Source organism: Aythya marila (assembly GCF_965140915.1).
Source record: "Aythya marila genome assembly, chromosome: 5".
NCBI classification, from domain to species: Eukaryota; Metazoa; Chordata; class Aves; order Anseriformes; family Anatidae; genus Aythya; species Aythya marila.
Window position 1 is genome coordinate 10,923,338 of NC_139046.1, and position 15,582 is coordinate 10,938,919.

Consider the following 15,582-nt stretch of genomic DNA (forward strand, 5'->3'; position numbering starts at 1 on the left):
AATGAGACCATTCCTCATGTTTTTTTCATGCGACAGATTCAAATACTAATTCCAATACAAAAATAAAAGCTGCAGTGGCATGTAAAATTTTTTCATGTAGTAAAAAGAACTGTGTATTTTTTTAACTGCTTTAACCTTCATCTTACACTTGCGTAAGTACCCGCCTTCCTTGCATAAACTAACGAAAACTGACTTTGAACTTGACCTTGAGATCACATGCAAAATAGAAAAAAAATCAACAGGGGGTGGGGGGAAAGAATCCCTACTTGGATATAAACAGGTAGGATACTAGCATCTGAAGGCACACAGGAAAGACTGAGTACTCTCTGCATGAGAAGCTTTGGCCAGTCACAAGCTCTTCACAGTCAGTTATTAGGTACAGCACCCTGGAATCATTCAGCGTGGAAGAGACCTCTGGAGGTTATCTAGCCCAACCTCCTGCTCAGAACAAGGCTAACTTCAAAGACTGGGCTGCTCAAGGCCTTGCCCAGCTGAGTTTTCAAAACCTTGAAGACTGATGATACCGCAGCCTCCCCGAGTGACCTGTTCCAGTGCTCAGAAGTCCTGCTGTGAAGAAGTTATTTTATAGCTATTACAGTATGATCTTGTATAGAGAAAAGGCCTATCTTTATACATGAACTGCTATGCTCTCAAGCAACTAAAGCAGGTTTCACCATGTTTAAGGGCTCGATGCACTAAAAATTATTGAACCAGTAACAAAACTGGTTTGGGGTCGAATGGTACAGACTATTCCTTCTTTTCCTAGGTGAACTGGGAAACTAACTATAAAAAAAAGATCTGGTATCTTGAAGTACTTGCAAAAGAACAACCATGCATGTCACTTGAACCACAGATATTACAACACTGGGTCTTTCCTGTGTTCCAGTTTGCATTACTGAGTAGCAGAAAGTGAGTGGTAAGTTAGTTTCATATTTTATTCTTTTAACTTTTTAACACTTTCTTTGTCTCCATTTCTTTCAACTACACATTCACGTGAAGTGACTTCCAGCATTAAACACAACAGCACCCCTATACAACAAGCTCAATTTAGCAAGCCTACTAGACCGTACTTTCATGGAAACAGTTCTAATATACTTGTTACACTGAGCAGTAATTATACCACTATTAAGAGTTGAGAATAGGAGTATTTATAAGTAATAATGTAGTATTCATTCTTTTTGGAATCCAAGAGCCCAGAGACTGACAATTTTAATAACTACTCGACGTTGAGTAGGATAATTAACATCCAGTCTAATATAAACTGCAGCAAGGGGTGGGAGTAACAACTCAAAGAGATTTGATTTTAGGTTATTTTAAAAAAAAAAGGCAGCAGAAAAAGTAATTCAGTGTAATTTAGTACTGCTTAAAAAGTCAGCTTTTCTATGTATAACTTAATTTTTTGAAAGTTAACATTTCTTTCCAATCATGACATATGCGATTGCAAAACAACCAAGATTCAGTTTGAGGCAGTAGTAAAAAGTGCTTGTATTCCAACTTGCACTTGCTATCTACAGCTCTTAATAATTACTTCATAATCTCAGTGGGCTACCAAAACACAGTATAAAATCATCTGAAGTACAAGAAATCAAACGCCTCTTTTAGAAATCAAAGATCTCTTAAGCTTTGAAAGCCTGGTTCACAGGACAACAGATAAGAGACATTCTGTCCAACCTCGCCATTCGTAGGTCAGAAAAAGAAAACTTACCAGGCTATTGCATGTCATTCATCAAATTAACTCCCAGCTGGGACCCACAGCCCTTTAACAGGTTTTTAGTAGAAGCATGTAAAGAACAGGAAAGATCAAAAGACGACCAGATAACCACAGGACAAAGTGCAGATCTTCCTCTTCTGTTTTGGGGAAGTCCGCAATTGAGATATGCCAGCCACACGTCAAGGAAGTGGATCAACACCCTGTATTTTCATAACTTCTGGCTCTGTTTCCAAAGGAAAGACACTCACCTATCACAAGAGATTGAATTCTCTGGGAATGCCATAAAAAATCTGTTTCAAGTTAAAGGTAGTTTCATTTCACAGAACTGTTTTATCTATGCTCTGAAGAGAGCGCCAGCAAAACCTGTTTATATTTGCATCATGAATACTCCGTCTTTATGGAAATCTGTTTTATGGAAATTTATTTTCATCAGTCCAGAGTTCCTCCATTTCAGAGCAAGTCTAACATTTCTTCTACCTTTATTGTACAGCATAAAAGTCATTCCTCCAAATGTTACAAGCAGTAATGAAAAATCAGATGTATCCAGGTGTAAAGATGTATGCCACTTCCCAGTTATGCCGATTATGAGGAGGAAACAGTAGATTTGAACTACTCATGACAAATCCTAACAAGGATCAATAAGGATTAAAGTGGATGCCCTGTGCAAATCACTTTGGCCAAAGCACGTAGTCCTAGAAAAAGATGTCTCATTTCCAAGTGACCTAAAAAGTCATTTTTCCTACTGAGGTATGACTTCAAGAAAAACAAACAAACAAACTGCTGCATGATTTTAATCAGAAATGATTTTCAACTACATCAGCTCAAGACACCAACATCTTTTAATCTGACATCACCAAATAAGAATCAAGAAGTCTTGCTTTTAGTCTTTTTTTTTTTTAAATAATCAAACAACAACAAAAAAACACCGTCATTGGATGCTGTTCTCTTCCACTGTTAATCATACAGATCTCCAGTTTCAAGCCTCATGAATACTCTTCAAATCAGAGTCTATCTACTCTGCTGACTGGCAAGTACATGAAGAATACTTTCTGCATTGCCAATTTCTGGCAGAATACATCTGTGCTGAGTCTAAATGAAACCATCTTTGAAATGTACGCAGCAGTACTACCTATCTTAAAATCCCTTACCTCATCTTCTGCTGTTCTTTCCAGAAGCAAAGGTGTCGGAGACCAGCAAGTAAATAAATAGAAGTGCTACAAGAGTCTTAGAGTAAATAACTGTAAGAAAACTGCTTTTTGTCAAGAACCCTAAAGATATTAGTCAATCCAATTTTAAAATGCAGCTGATGTTTAACAAAATAACATTACCAGGTAATTCTGAACACAGCAGAGTACAGAGGATGCTAGTAAATGAAATAAATGCAACTTCAAGTATAGCTCTGCACTTTTTGAATTCAATGCTGAAATTAAATACTGTGGAACTAGAAACGGGCATCCAAGAACACCGAGATGACAGCATCTCATAGATGCAAGAAATTCTTTCCAGTCTAACTGAGGTAAGTTTTCTAAGCCTACATCCAAAGCTCAAAAATCCATTCACCTATGTTTTATTCACATAAAACGTTTCCCACTCTTCCAATCCAATTGACTACTGCATGCCTATGCTATAAAATACAGGTAAGAATTAATCTCTCATTGGAAAAGCCCTAAGTATTAATCAATTCCAGAACCTAACAATAAATGACATCAGAATATTTAATACTGAATTGCCTGGAAGACATTCATTTAAGCACAGATTGCTCTTACTAATCTTAGGTGCACTTTTCCCCATTCTAGGTAACAACCTCAGCTTTGTCTGACATCATTGATTCTTACTCAGGAAGAAAGGGGAGGGGGGGGGGACGTAAGGTCAAAAAGTGGGGAAAAACAAAAACATTGTCCATTTGTTCAATGATACAACCACAGGTTTATCATCAGTGTTGACATTGCCTACTTCAGTGTTAGCATTGTATTCTTCATGACCACCATCTTGAATTTTAGGAAAAGAGAGAGGTTTTTTTGTTGTGAAGATTACTGTAGTAAAGAAAAATCCCATTAAAATACATTTCAAAATGGAATCTGAAAAGAACATTTATGCTACTATTTCTAGTTATATTAAAGCACACTCCACATTCTATATCTCTAGTAAAAACATATTACTGAAGTTCAGTTTTCAAGAGCAAATAAAAACACTTGGAAAAAGTCCTAAGTCAGGCCTATCAGAATCTGAAGTCATAACTTTCTAGAAAGCAATGAGATTCTGTTTAAAGGACTTATTTTAAAATGTACTCATGTAAGAAGCTGAGGTTTTTTTGTAAATGAAGACTCAGACTCACAAAACATGTTTTCCCATCAATGCAAGAAAGAACTAACTTGTTACTTTCTCTTGCAGTAAACTCAGGCTTTGGGAATGTGCTATTTGAAGGCCAAATCCATACAGGAGAAAGATACGAGTTCCTTCTGGTGTTATGACAGTGTTTGTTCTACCAGCTGCAAAGTCCTATTAAAAGATTCTTCTGCCTGGAACCTGATGCAATTTCCTACTTTCAACATTCAGATTGCGATTACTTTCGCAAACCATTTGATTATTTTGTGCTGCCTACCTTAACTCTTGTATTTGCTGCCTGCAGGTGTATAGCAAGTTATCCTGGAGGTTTCAGATCAGTAGATGTTGTTGACATCTTGAGAATAAGCCATCTTTAGAGTATCAGTTTAGACAGGATAACATACCAAGGACAAAAAAAAAAAAAAAAAAAACAGGTCCTTTTGAACATTTGTCTCTGGCACTGGATTTTGAGAATTAATAAAAGTTGATGAGGGTTTTGTCCTCTATGATACACTTAAAGTGAAGATTGTAAGACTACTTTACTAATTTTTTTCCCCAGTAAGTTTCACATCGCTAGTCCAAAGTGTTATCCACTGTTAGCCAGCCAAGAAAAGTTTGTAACACAAGAAATAAGCAAACTTGCAAGCATACTTATGGTAGAAGTGTACAGTATTGCTTCTTTGTAAGAGATGCACTATAAACTTGCAACTTCCACTTTATCCACAGGACCTTAGAAAGACTTTTGCTAACATGAGGCTGCCAGTTTTAGCCGGAAATTCTTTTTCCAGAAGGCTCCAGCCAGAAGGCTCCTCTGATTAGTATTAATAAAATCATGTTCAACTTCTCCAAATTAATACTGAAAAGAGTAATTGTTTAATAATGGCAGTCTAATATTAAACTATTTTTTTTTTTTTTAATTTGTGAAAAAGCAAATCTGAAATCCTCCAGGTGCTGCACCAGAAACTAGAATAGTACTCAGATTCCTTGTAGAATTTATGCTGATAAAGACTATCTGCTTGCATTATAAGGATCCATGCAGGCACAGTCGAGATATTCAAAATGCAAAGAATAGCTTCCAACTGGAGCAAATGCTAAGTTTAAAAGTATGCAAAGGATATTCACTGTTAGACCAAGCAGCTTAAACCCTAAGATTAGAGTTTAAAGGATGCTGCATCAGCAGCGAGTATTCAGAGGATAGACAGCTGTAATTTCCCACTTTTTTTGCAAATAACTTGAACCCAAGAATGATGCTTTATTATAGCAGTAGTTTGGATTTTTTTTCCCCACCAATTCTATTGAATGGCTACCTGATTTTAAGACTTCACACTTTGTTTTTTTTCTCCTCCACCACAAAATAAGCACAATAGCGCTTACCTTTTATAGCCTGCCTGTCCTGAATTGTTCTACATCAGCAGAAAGTATTATTTTCAGAATCTTCTTCAACTAAGATTTAAGAGTCACTAGTCTAAATCCTCCTCGAAGACTTTTAAAAGTCTCCTCTCCGATACTGTCCAATAAAACTGCAGCCCAGTGTTTTATATGAAGCAATTTCAGAATCTGGAAACACTAACACCAGATATATCATAGACAAATAGCTAGAATTCAGAGCACGAGCATCTCTATACATAAGTAGAACTGCCACCGTACCACTATAAAGCCTTCTGTGAAGAGCCCTTTCTTCTAATGGCTTTACATTTCTTCCAGCAGCTCTTACACTGTTACACACTGTTACCTTTAGAAGATCTCAAAAAAGGCATCAAATTTAATCCAATTAAAAACAAAAATGCACCTCCTGCACTACAGAATAAAGTCCCAAATTAGTTGAAAATTCCAAAACAAGCATCTGTGGAGCCAGGCTCAAGCCTACTCCCCAGGATCTTTTCCCATCATTAAATAACCTCTACAACATACTAGGTACAAGCTCACAGCCTCCATTACAGATGGGCATCCCACCATAATTTAGTTCAAGCCTACAGAAGAGGAGCACTTGCTTTCAGGAAATTTTCTGGCAAAATACAACACTTGGATTAAAAAAACAAAGTAGCTCCGAAGCATCTGTTAAGCATGCTTTGCCTTTCCCCTATCCCTCTGCTAACCTTAGAAGCAATTATTTTGAGGCCAAGCACAGAAAATTCCTAGCATTCCTAGCATCAGTAAATTTTGTAGATAAACCATAAACTTCTTTTTATATCTAATTTTCAAGACAGTTATTCAGGAAAAAAAGTGACAAACCTAGGTATTCACAAGTACGTACCATATATACATAATTTATAAAGTTCTAGCATTTTTTTCTCCTGGGCATCGACTGCACCAGGGTTTTACTAATCACAGCTATCACCAGCACAGCTGTCAGCAAATAACGTAAGTGAAGGTTATCCTACTTTGGAACACGGACACACTTTGTTACCAGTCCAAACAGCTACTGTGCCTCGCTGAATTAATGGATTTTGTAGGCACATTTACAGAGGACATAGGGCTAATAACAGCTTTAATTAGGGCAAATACGCAGCATCCAAGTTCAGCTGAAATGAAGCTAATCCCAACTTTCTCTCTACCCATATAAAAATTTTTAAATATTTAACATGTCATCACAATTTTTACATCTGTAGATGAATCAAAAATGTGGTCAAAACTGAATATAAAAAGCAAATGAGAGCTCACCTTTATTAATACAAACATTTTGTACCGAAATACTATCCTTTACACAGCCCCCTTTTCTCTTATCTGCTGAGTTTTGACCAGTAGCTTCATTCAACTACCAGAGTTTTACCTTGAAGTACAACATTAAAATCTACAACAGATTTTTAGAAACGTATTTTCCTGATGCCTATGGTCCATAACAGCACCAGTGTAATGGAAACTAAATGCTGGACATGGAAATTCAGACCAAAGACATCAAAACGAACACTACTTGCCCTCACAACAGGTTGTATTGCATTTTTGATGTCCACAAGGAGTGAATGTGTACAACTAGATGCTGAAACAAAAACAAGGCAAAAAAGGAGATTTTCAGTAAAGTTTGAAATGGCACATAAGCAGAAAACCACTCAAGAGTCCTAACAATCTACATCGATCCAGTGAAAAGACTGCTCAGATACATGTAGAATGCTCTCCCAAGAATATCCTTCTCCTTTGAAGTTTTATCTAATGCTATCCAATTTTTATGCTTCGCAAACAAGGTTTGTCTTAGCAGCCAAAAAAAAGTTTTATTAAAAACATCAAGAAAGAATTTAACACGAATGTGAATACAGCGTCAAGCTACCCTCGGTCAAGTCACAGGCATTAGAAGATTAAAGGTGAGCCTCCAAATAGATAAAAAATTTATTTTCTTGCAATCTGCTCTTTAGCAGAGGTCCTCTGTAAGAGAAGGTTACAAAACCCTTTTTCATTTAAATGCCACAGCAGTATCACTGCTGCTATCAGAATGGTTGAAATCCTTGATAGTTCTTGCCCTCTTCCCAGCCCAGCCTTTGCTCCTAACTCACTGCCTCTGCTAACCTCTTCACTAGTCATCCTAAATACACGGCTAAACTGCACATCACTCTGGAAATCACATACTCCTCATGTAAGTTCCACATGAAAGACAACTGAAGATATTGCAACATTAAAAGGGAACTTGTTAATTTTAAAAGCTCCTGGAACAGCTTTCTTGATGAAATTTCAATCCCTTTCTTCACACATTAACATCCCCTCCCTTCTCTCAGATTTGGAGCAGGCTCTTTGATTGCTTACATCTCCTTTGTTTTATTTGAATCTCATTTGATCTGCCGCTTCAGGTGAGAGCAGGAAAAAAATAAATAAATTTTTCTCAATGCTCAGAAAGGGTTCTCTTTACTCTTGCCAATAAGAACAGCTTTGCTAGTCTGCCACATTTCTTTCTTTAGGGTAAAGAAAAAAAGTTAGTTACATCACCTTCATTCAAAAATGCTGTATAGGTTTTTCAGCATCTATAAAGTCAGTCTAATGAAGTTGAGTACCAAACTAACTTAACAAGTTTTAAAAAGAACATAGATAAAGACCAGTATAGGTAACATACAAATGCACGATTTTTAAACTGTTCTTTTCCTCTCCACTATCACTCACAGCAGGTTTTTCAACAAAACATGCTCAAAGGACAACAAAACATGCTAAAAGGACATGCACAAAGTTTTTTTTTCCTGCCCTCACACATGTACAAGCTTATCCACCCTGATGTGTTAGTTTTCATCACAGACATAAAAAACACACAAACACTTCAAAGTCGTGCAGTTTTCTTGTTAACAGTGACTTCCATTTGGAAACGTTATTCTGGAAAAGCAGCTAAGTGTTTTACAGGGCATTTCTTCAAAAATGATTCACCCTATAACAGTATTCAAACCTGTATTAGAAGAAAGCAACGTGTTTGGGGGCAAACTTGTTTGATCTCAACATTTTTACAGGCGCAGACAAAGAGGAAGAGTCTGAAAGCATTATTAATGGAAGTGTCCATCAATCTCTATGTCCATTCCTAAAAGTTGGCAGTCGAGGTCAGACAACAAATGCCCCAGTGCTTACACAACCAATACAGTAATGTGAAGCCCCCAGAGCTCTCATGCTACAAGGACAATGCTTTGTGACCATGTTGTAGAAACCTCACTTAACCATTTACACTACACACAATCAAACCACACTTGTGCAATACTTTCAATTTCTCAGTTCTTGGCAGTGAAGCCTGCAGCCACCTACCACAAAGCCTAACAGTGTCAGCAAAGTCTGAGAAGCCCGACCAGCTATTCCGTGGTGCCAGCACAACGATGTTCCCAGATGACGCTACGCAGGGTGGCACCGAGGGCCCAGCTCGGCAGCGTGTTCCCAGCTCTCATCCTGCAAAGATGGATCAACCTCAGCAGTTACACAGAAGGGGTTACAGAAACGTAGACAGTCACAAAAAATCACCCATCTGCCACTCCATGTGCTGGGCTCTCATTCTCGTAACCACAACTAATGTAAGGAACTTTGCACCACGAGACCAAGGGAACATTTATTTAGTTGGAAGTGCCACAGGCTTTCAGAGCTATTAAATGAGCCCTTTTCTGATCTTTGTCACATACTTCAATTCACCTTTGGTCCTCAGGAGGCGGAAAGGCAAGGCTACCACTTCTAACAGAACAACAGCCATGATGCACCCTTGGACCAGAATCCTATTAATTAAGGCTAATGAGCGGTTTCAGACTCTGGAAAAAGAAATTTATTGACCAACGAAAGCCCAGTCTGCCCCATTCTAGCAACAGAGCTGGAAAAACAGCCCAGTTCTAAAATCCATACCAACGAACTCTTACTCACATGAAAAGATTTACAGTCTTACACTTCCCCCACCAAACTAGTAAACACACCCCAAATCAGTCTATAATGCTTACAGATGTCACAAATTTCAGTACTGATTTTTTTATATATATTAACTCAGAAAAAAAAAAAAAAAAAAAAAGCAAGTTTTAAAGCTTTTTCAAGCTCCCACCCAGAATTTAGACACCAATTACGATTGCCCTGGTCACTATCCATTTACATTCTCAGCTATAAAGCTTAATTTAGCGCAGCGATTTCTGAGCTTCCAGCCCCTCCTTTCTCTCCTTGCACATAATTCCTTCCAATTCAGAGAATTTAGGAGCCTCCACATTTTCTTTCTTACTAAATGAGTGCACTCCACAGCTAAATACCAGCATTATGACAATGCTATCACCTTAAATTTCTTACATTAAAAAAAAAAAAAAAAATCATCCAAAGACAAGAACAAGACAGAAAGGATTGATTTTTAGTTCTTACGGTTAACATAAAGAGGACAAGCATTCTCAAAATGCTGTTCTTGAATATAAATTTTTCATTGTTACATTGGAATATCAGAGTTAAACACGCCCCAAAAAGATCTTTTAATTCATCTTAATTAAAAGAACTGTTCATCAGCTTGAGTATACTAGATAATCCAGGGAATTTATTACAGTGAATTTCAATGAGTTGCAAGCAATAAGGTAATCAAAACTTTTACTCTCCAGCAGAACGTAGCCATTGTTGCATGCTACAACATGCAGAAGTTACTTCCATTAACCTTCAAATGTTAGGCAACAAAAAGTACCTTACCTTGCTCTCCACTGTCTGAGCACAGAGGATTAGAAACAAAGCATTAGGCAGAAACTGCAAGCAGTTCGTATCACAGAACAAACAAACCACTGCATCACCAAACGTAATGGCTGGCTGCCATGACATGCACACACGAGGGACACAATGAAGACTTATCCACATACTTCTTTGCAAGCAATCTCTGAATCTGGAACCCGAAGGCATCCATGCATTACCTCCCGCTCCCAAACGCGGATCTCAGTAAAACAACACTGCAAGGAGTCACCACAGCTTGATTTTCCCTCCTAGCAATTCCCTCCTTGCCAGTGACTGCACTGCAGTCTTTCTGATGGCTACGCAAAATGCAGGCAGGGGAGGACTGAAAGAGCCCAGGAAAGAAACAGTCACAGTAAAGTTTGCTCAAATCATCTCCTGCCACGTCAGATGCGGGCTTAAGGGAATTAACTGCAGAGTTTGGTGGGATCTCTAGGATTTTCTCTACTGTCCCTCTCACATTCCTGCATCTCTTCTTTTCCCCTCCTTTTAATTCAATAATTTGAGTTTTACTTTGTAGCAAACTTCCCTAAGAGGGAATTAGGGGAAAAAAGGTAAATAAGAAAAAATATTTTAAATAAACATTTTAGTGACTTCACTATTTATAGTCATATTAAAACTATCTTTTATGTCCATAACCATTCATATTTTAAGGTGTTAAAAATAAAGCAGTCTTTTAATGTTTTGAAGGTGATAGGGTTTTCTTGGGGGAGGGGGAGGAGGGAAGAGAGTTGTTTAGTTTGTGGCTTTTTGGTGTTGTTTTTTTTTTTGCTTATGCTGTTTAAATAGGGCAGTCTAGTTAATTAACTATTTTAACACTTGGATGCTTTCCCCATACAATTAAAATTGCCATGATTACACAGCAGCAGCATTTGCAAGACAAATGCCCAGCAGCAGCATTTGTAATTATTTCCCAAGTATTCCACAACAGCAGCTAAAGTATACATTAGAAAAAAAAATACTAAAGAAACTTTCACAGACTGCCTGAGGTTGGAGGGCACCTCTGGAGCTGATCTTGTCCAACCCACCCACCCAAGCAGGGTCACTACTACAGGCTGCCCAGAACAGTGTCCCACTGGGTTTTGAGTTTCCCCTACAAGAGACTCTCCAACCCCACCTTGGGCAACCTGCTGCAGCATTCGAGCATCCTCAAAAAGGTTTCCTTGTGTTTAGATGAGTTTTTTTGTGTGTTTATTTATTTATGCCCATTGCCTCTTTAGAGGCTAGAGGTCTAATTCATACTTGTTTTAACAGAGAAGTTTAGTCTAGCTTGTTTTTCCCTTCCCCCTCTCTCTTCTTCACTCTTCACAGCTGCATTAAGAGCAGAGGGAGCAGCATGAGAGCCCCAGTACCAATCAGCCAGTGAGCTCATTTGCAACAATAGGCTCATCACTGCTTTTCACCCCTCCTTCCCTCTGCATCCTGCAGAGCAAGGCTCAAGGCCAGATCTTTTAGTCCACAGCAGCCCAGCTGCCTACCATCAGCAAGCTATTATTCCTCAAGATCCATCCACCTCCTCCTTGGGTGAGGATCCTGCCCAGACTTATCTGTTTTGGCATCACCAGAACATCAGGTTGGGCTGAACACATGCTGACAATGGCACTGAAAGCTCAGCAGCCTCCAGTAATTCTTCAGCACTCCCTGCCTCACCTCCCTACCTTCTGCTGCAGCCCCAGGAGAAAGGGCAGGAGCCAGCATTCAGAGTATGCTATTTGGGGATAAGCAGAAAGGAAACAGGAAAGAATTAGGAGGTGCGTGCATCCTCTTGGCTTCTGGCTCACAGCAGTGAAAAGGTTGCTTGTTTCTAGTGGCAAGCTTCAACAGGGTTTACATTGACCTTTTAAAGAAGAAGGTAATGGGCAACGCAGGTACAGACTCATGTACATAACCAAAATATCTACCTCCCACTCCCCCACCCACAGATGGGAGAAAGATTTACTTTCTCACAGCTGGGCACAAGTGCTTCACTTACTCTTCACAGGGGCTCCTGAAATCCCATGCCCTGACACAACAGCCTTTTTTTTTGTTTGTTGGATTATTTTTTTTTGTCTTGTGGGGTTGTGTGTTTTTTTTTCCTCCTTTTCCAATATGGCTTAGTTAGTAATGGACAATGTGTACTCAAGTTTAGGCTCCCATACAGAGTTTTAGTTATTTTAAGCTTGCATCTACTAAAAAGATTTTATTCAGTGCCAGAGGTCATCTTCAGTTTAGAATCTCTTCCCTGGCTTGTACGCCAAACATTAAGTGCCACATAAAAAAAAATTATGATAACAGATTTTGAAAGGGGAAAGAACTGTGGGCATTGGAACAGGAAAAAAATAATCAGAATTATCAGAAACTTTCTGGATGACTTGGAGCACTTCTGCACATTTCTATTCCCGTTCATCAAGGAACAGATATAATGCCTCCTTTCTCTCATCTTACCTGGACACCTACCAAGATCCCACCTCTTCACATACTTGTATATGTATTACCTTGTATAATAGGACTTCAGTCTTAAGCTGGGAACTGCCAAAAGTCAAAAAATAACTAGAAATAAGGAACACAAACACATAATTATATCTTGGTAAAGCTGGGGGGGCGGACCAGCAATATCCCCTTTCCCTAAAAAGGGAACATAAATGGTAAAGATTTGTAAATAGTTTTCAGTTTTTGCATTTAGTCTAAAACTATCACTTTAACACTTTTTAACCTGTTTTGCTTTGGGACACTGAGAATGACTTCAAGACAGAGACATGCAGCCTAGATGCTTTCTGGCTGGGATTCACACACTATCAAGGATGCACATAGTATTTCCTAAGAAATGACATCCAGCATTAAGTTAGATGCTAGGGCCAAGGGAAAAAATTCTTACAGAAAGATAACAAGCCTGCTTCACAAATTGTTCAAAATCCCCTGTATTTGGGGGGAAAGGTAAGAGAAAAAGAAAAAAGGTTATGAGAGTATCCTGCTGGATTTTCTCCTTTCGCAACTAAGGTATAACGTAGTTTCCCAAATTAGGCAGAGCTGACTAAGGAAGTTGGCTACCATCTGAGTTCTTATCACATTTCTAAACTATTTGTTAAAAAAAAAAAAAAAAAAAAAAAAAAAAAGGAAAAGAAAATCTTTTCTTCTGGTGTTCAATGAAAGAGAGAGAATAACTTGCTTACCTTGCTTGCAAATGAAACAAAACTGATAAAACAGCCCAGAATTTAACAAACCTCCACATACTATCAAGCAACATAACTCCATCAAGCAGAGAGTGCAGAATAACTTGCCAAATAGTCCACTGATTGTGTGGAAAACACAAAAGACACTACAAGAGGGCTGGCTTACAGAAACAAGAAAGAAACTTGCTTGAGTTTTGAGCTATCACCCTGATTCATACCTAAAGCAACTCAGAGCACTGAAGCCGATTTGTAAAATTAATACCATCAACTTAAAGATGTGAAAACACAAAGGAGAATAAGGTACTTTACAGTTTCATGCAATGACAGAAATACTACAACTACGCCTCCCGCCAAAAAAAAGGAAAAAAAAAGAAAACCACCTCACACAACTGTCACGAGGTTTCTAGATACACGCATTACAAAAACAACGTATGCAGCAGAGAAAAAATTTCGCAACCTACCTGTTTACATGAGAAAAATTCGCAACACAAACCGCAGTGATACACAAGACTGCAGTCTGTACTTCCAATGGATTAATATATTGTCTCCCACTGCTGAGAGCTGGTCTTGATTCAGTTAAAGCCTAAGCACTCAGGCTTTCCTGCTGGGAAACAAACAAGTAAAGTCGGTTTCAAGTGTCTCCTATTAATATACAGAAACAATTCTCTCAAGCTTGAAGGCACAAATAAGAAATAGTAGGTTAGAGCTCCATGAAACCACACAGACTACAGCAAATCAGAAAGCTACACTGAGATTTGTTAGTCGACTAGGAAATTCATTGCAAAAGTGTATTTACTTCATGGAGGAAGTCACCACTGCCACCACTGAGTGAGTCAAGCTAATCTGCAAGAATGTTTTACATAATGGGAAAATTTTTATTGGCCAGAGGTTCACAGTGTTCTTGAATTTCCAGAAACTGCAGATGTAAAGATACTTCTGTTAACCTGAACCAAAACCAAGAAAAGAAACTATCTGAGATGCATGCTCCATTTCTCAACACGGGTCTAATTTTACTAGCTACTGTACTTGAACCTATTCAGCGTAGGAAAAATTTACACTCAGATAAAAATGGGAGGAAATACGAAGACTGAAAACACAGGTAGTTTTAATATTGCCACCAAACAGTATTAAAACACATTGGCTAGCACATCATGGCCATTTCTAAACCGTGATACTGAGAGCTGAACGTAACTTAAGTTACCAGTTTATTCATGTAAAAAAAATTACGGCTGGTGAAACAATCGGAATGGATTTACAAGAAAGCACGATACCATCTTAATTCTTCCATTTGCACTTTATGGTGACATACATGTAAAAGCTAACAAGAGAGCCAAGAATCCCTACAGACTGACAGTAACAAACTGAAAGGTCTTTTTCTTTTACCAATGAAAACATACTGCAAGCCACACTTGAGAGTAGCCCTGAGGAGAAGGACCTGGGGGTGTTGGTTAACAAGAAGCTCGATATGAGCTGGCAATGTGCACCTGAAGCCCAAAAGTCCAGCCATACCCTGGGCCGCTTCTAAAGGCCACCAGGGTGAGGGAGGTGATTGTCCCCTCTGCTCTGCTCTTGTGAGACCCCACCTGGAGCCCTGCACCCAGCTCTGGGGCCCCAGCACAAGAAGGACATGGGGCTATTAGAATGAGTCCAGAGGAGGGCCATGAGGATGATCAAGGGGCTATGAGGACAGGCTGAGGGAGCTTGGGCTGTTCAGCCTGGAGAAGAGAAGGCTCCAGGGAGACCTTATAACAGCCTTCCAGTACCTAAATAGGGCCTACAGGAAATCCGGGGAAGGACTCTTTGTCAAGGAGTAAAGTGCTAAGACAAGGGGAATGGTTTTATACTTGAGAAGGATAGATTTAGATTAGATATACGGAAGAAATTCTTTGAGGGAGGTGAGGCACTGGCACAGGCTGCCCAGAGAAGCTGTGGATGCCCCATCCCTGGAGGTGTTCAAGGCCAGGTTAAATGGATCAACAAAAAAAGTGACCGAAAAAGGCCATCTGAGTCCAGTAACTACATGCTCCTTTCCTAGTTTCAATGTAAAAAAGGGGTCTGCCTCTACTGCAGGATGGAACTGACCTGTAATCAGGCAAAATTGTTGCATATATAAATATACACGCACACAGTGACGTAAGCAAAGAAGAAAATAAAAAACATATTCCTGTCTGCTATCTGGCGATGAATGCACCCATTCATTTGAAGGCCCAAATTCTACCCCCAGAACATACAGGCCAAGACCAGCGACACAGCTGCACTGACCAGGTGAAATAC

At 38.9% G+C, this 15,582-nt stretch overlaps 1 protein-coding gene across 10 annotated transcripts in view; it reads right to left on the reverse strand.

Annotated features, from left to right (window-relative positions):
• The window catches only part of TRAF3 (TNF receptor associated factor 3), a 70,177-nt gene that overhangs the window by 41,264 nt on the left and 13,331 nt on the right, over positions 1–15,582 (reverse strand). For 4 of the 10 annotated variants that reach the window (XM_082760966.1, XM_082760974.1, XM_082760965.1 and 1 more), the window contains one exon: positions 13,770–13,912. The exons of 2 other annotated variants lie outside the window; for them this stretch is intronic. The gene's annotated coding sequence lies outside the window, so the exon portion shown is untranslated. Of the gene's footprint in view, positions 1–8,740; positions 8,879–13,769; positions 14,128–15,582 lie in introns of those variants that run through there. 4 more of the 10 variants (XM_082760969.1, XM_082760972.1, XM_082760973.1 and 1 more) reach the window with 3 other exon arrangements.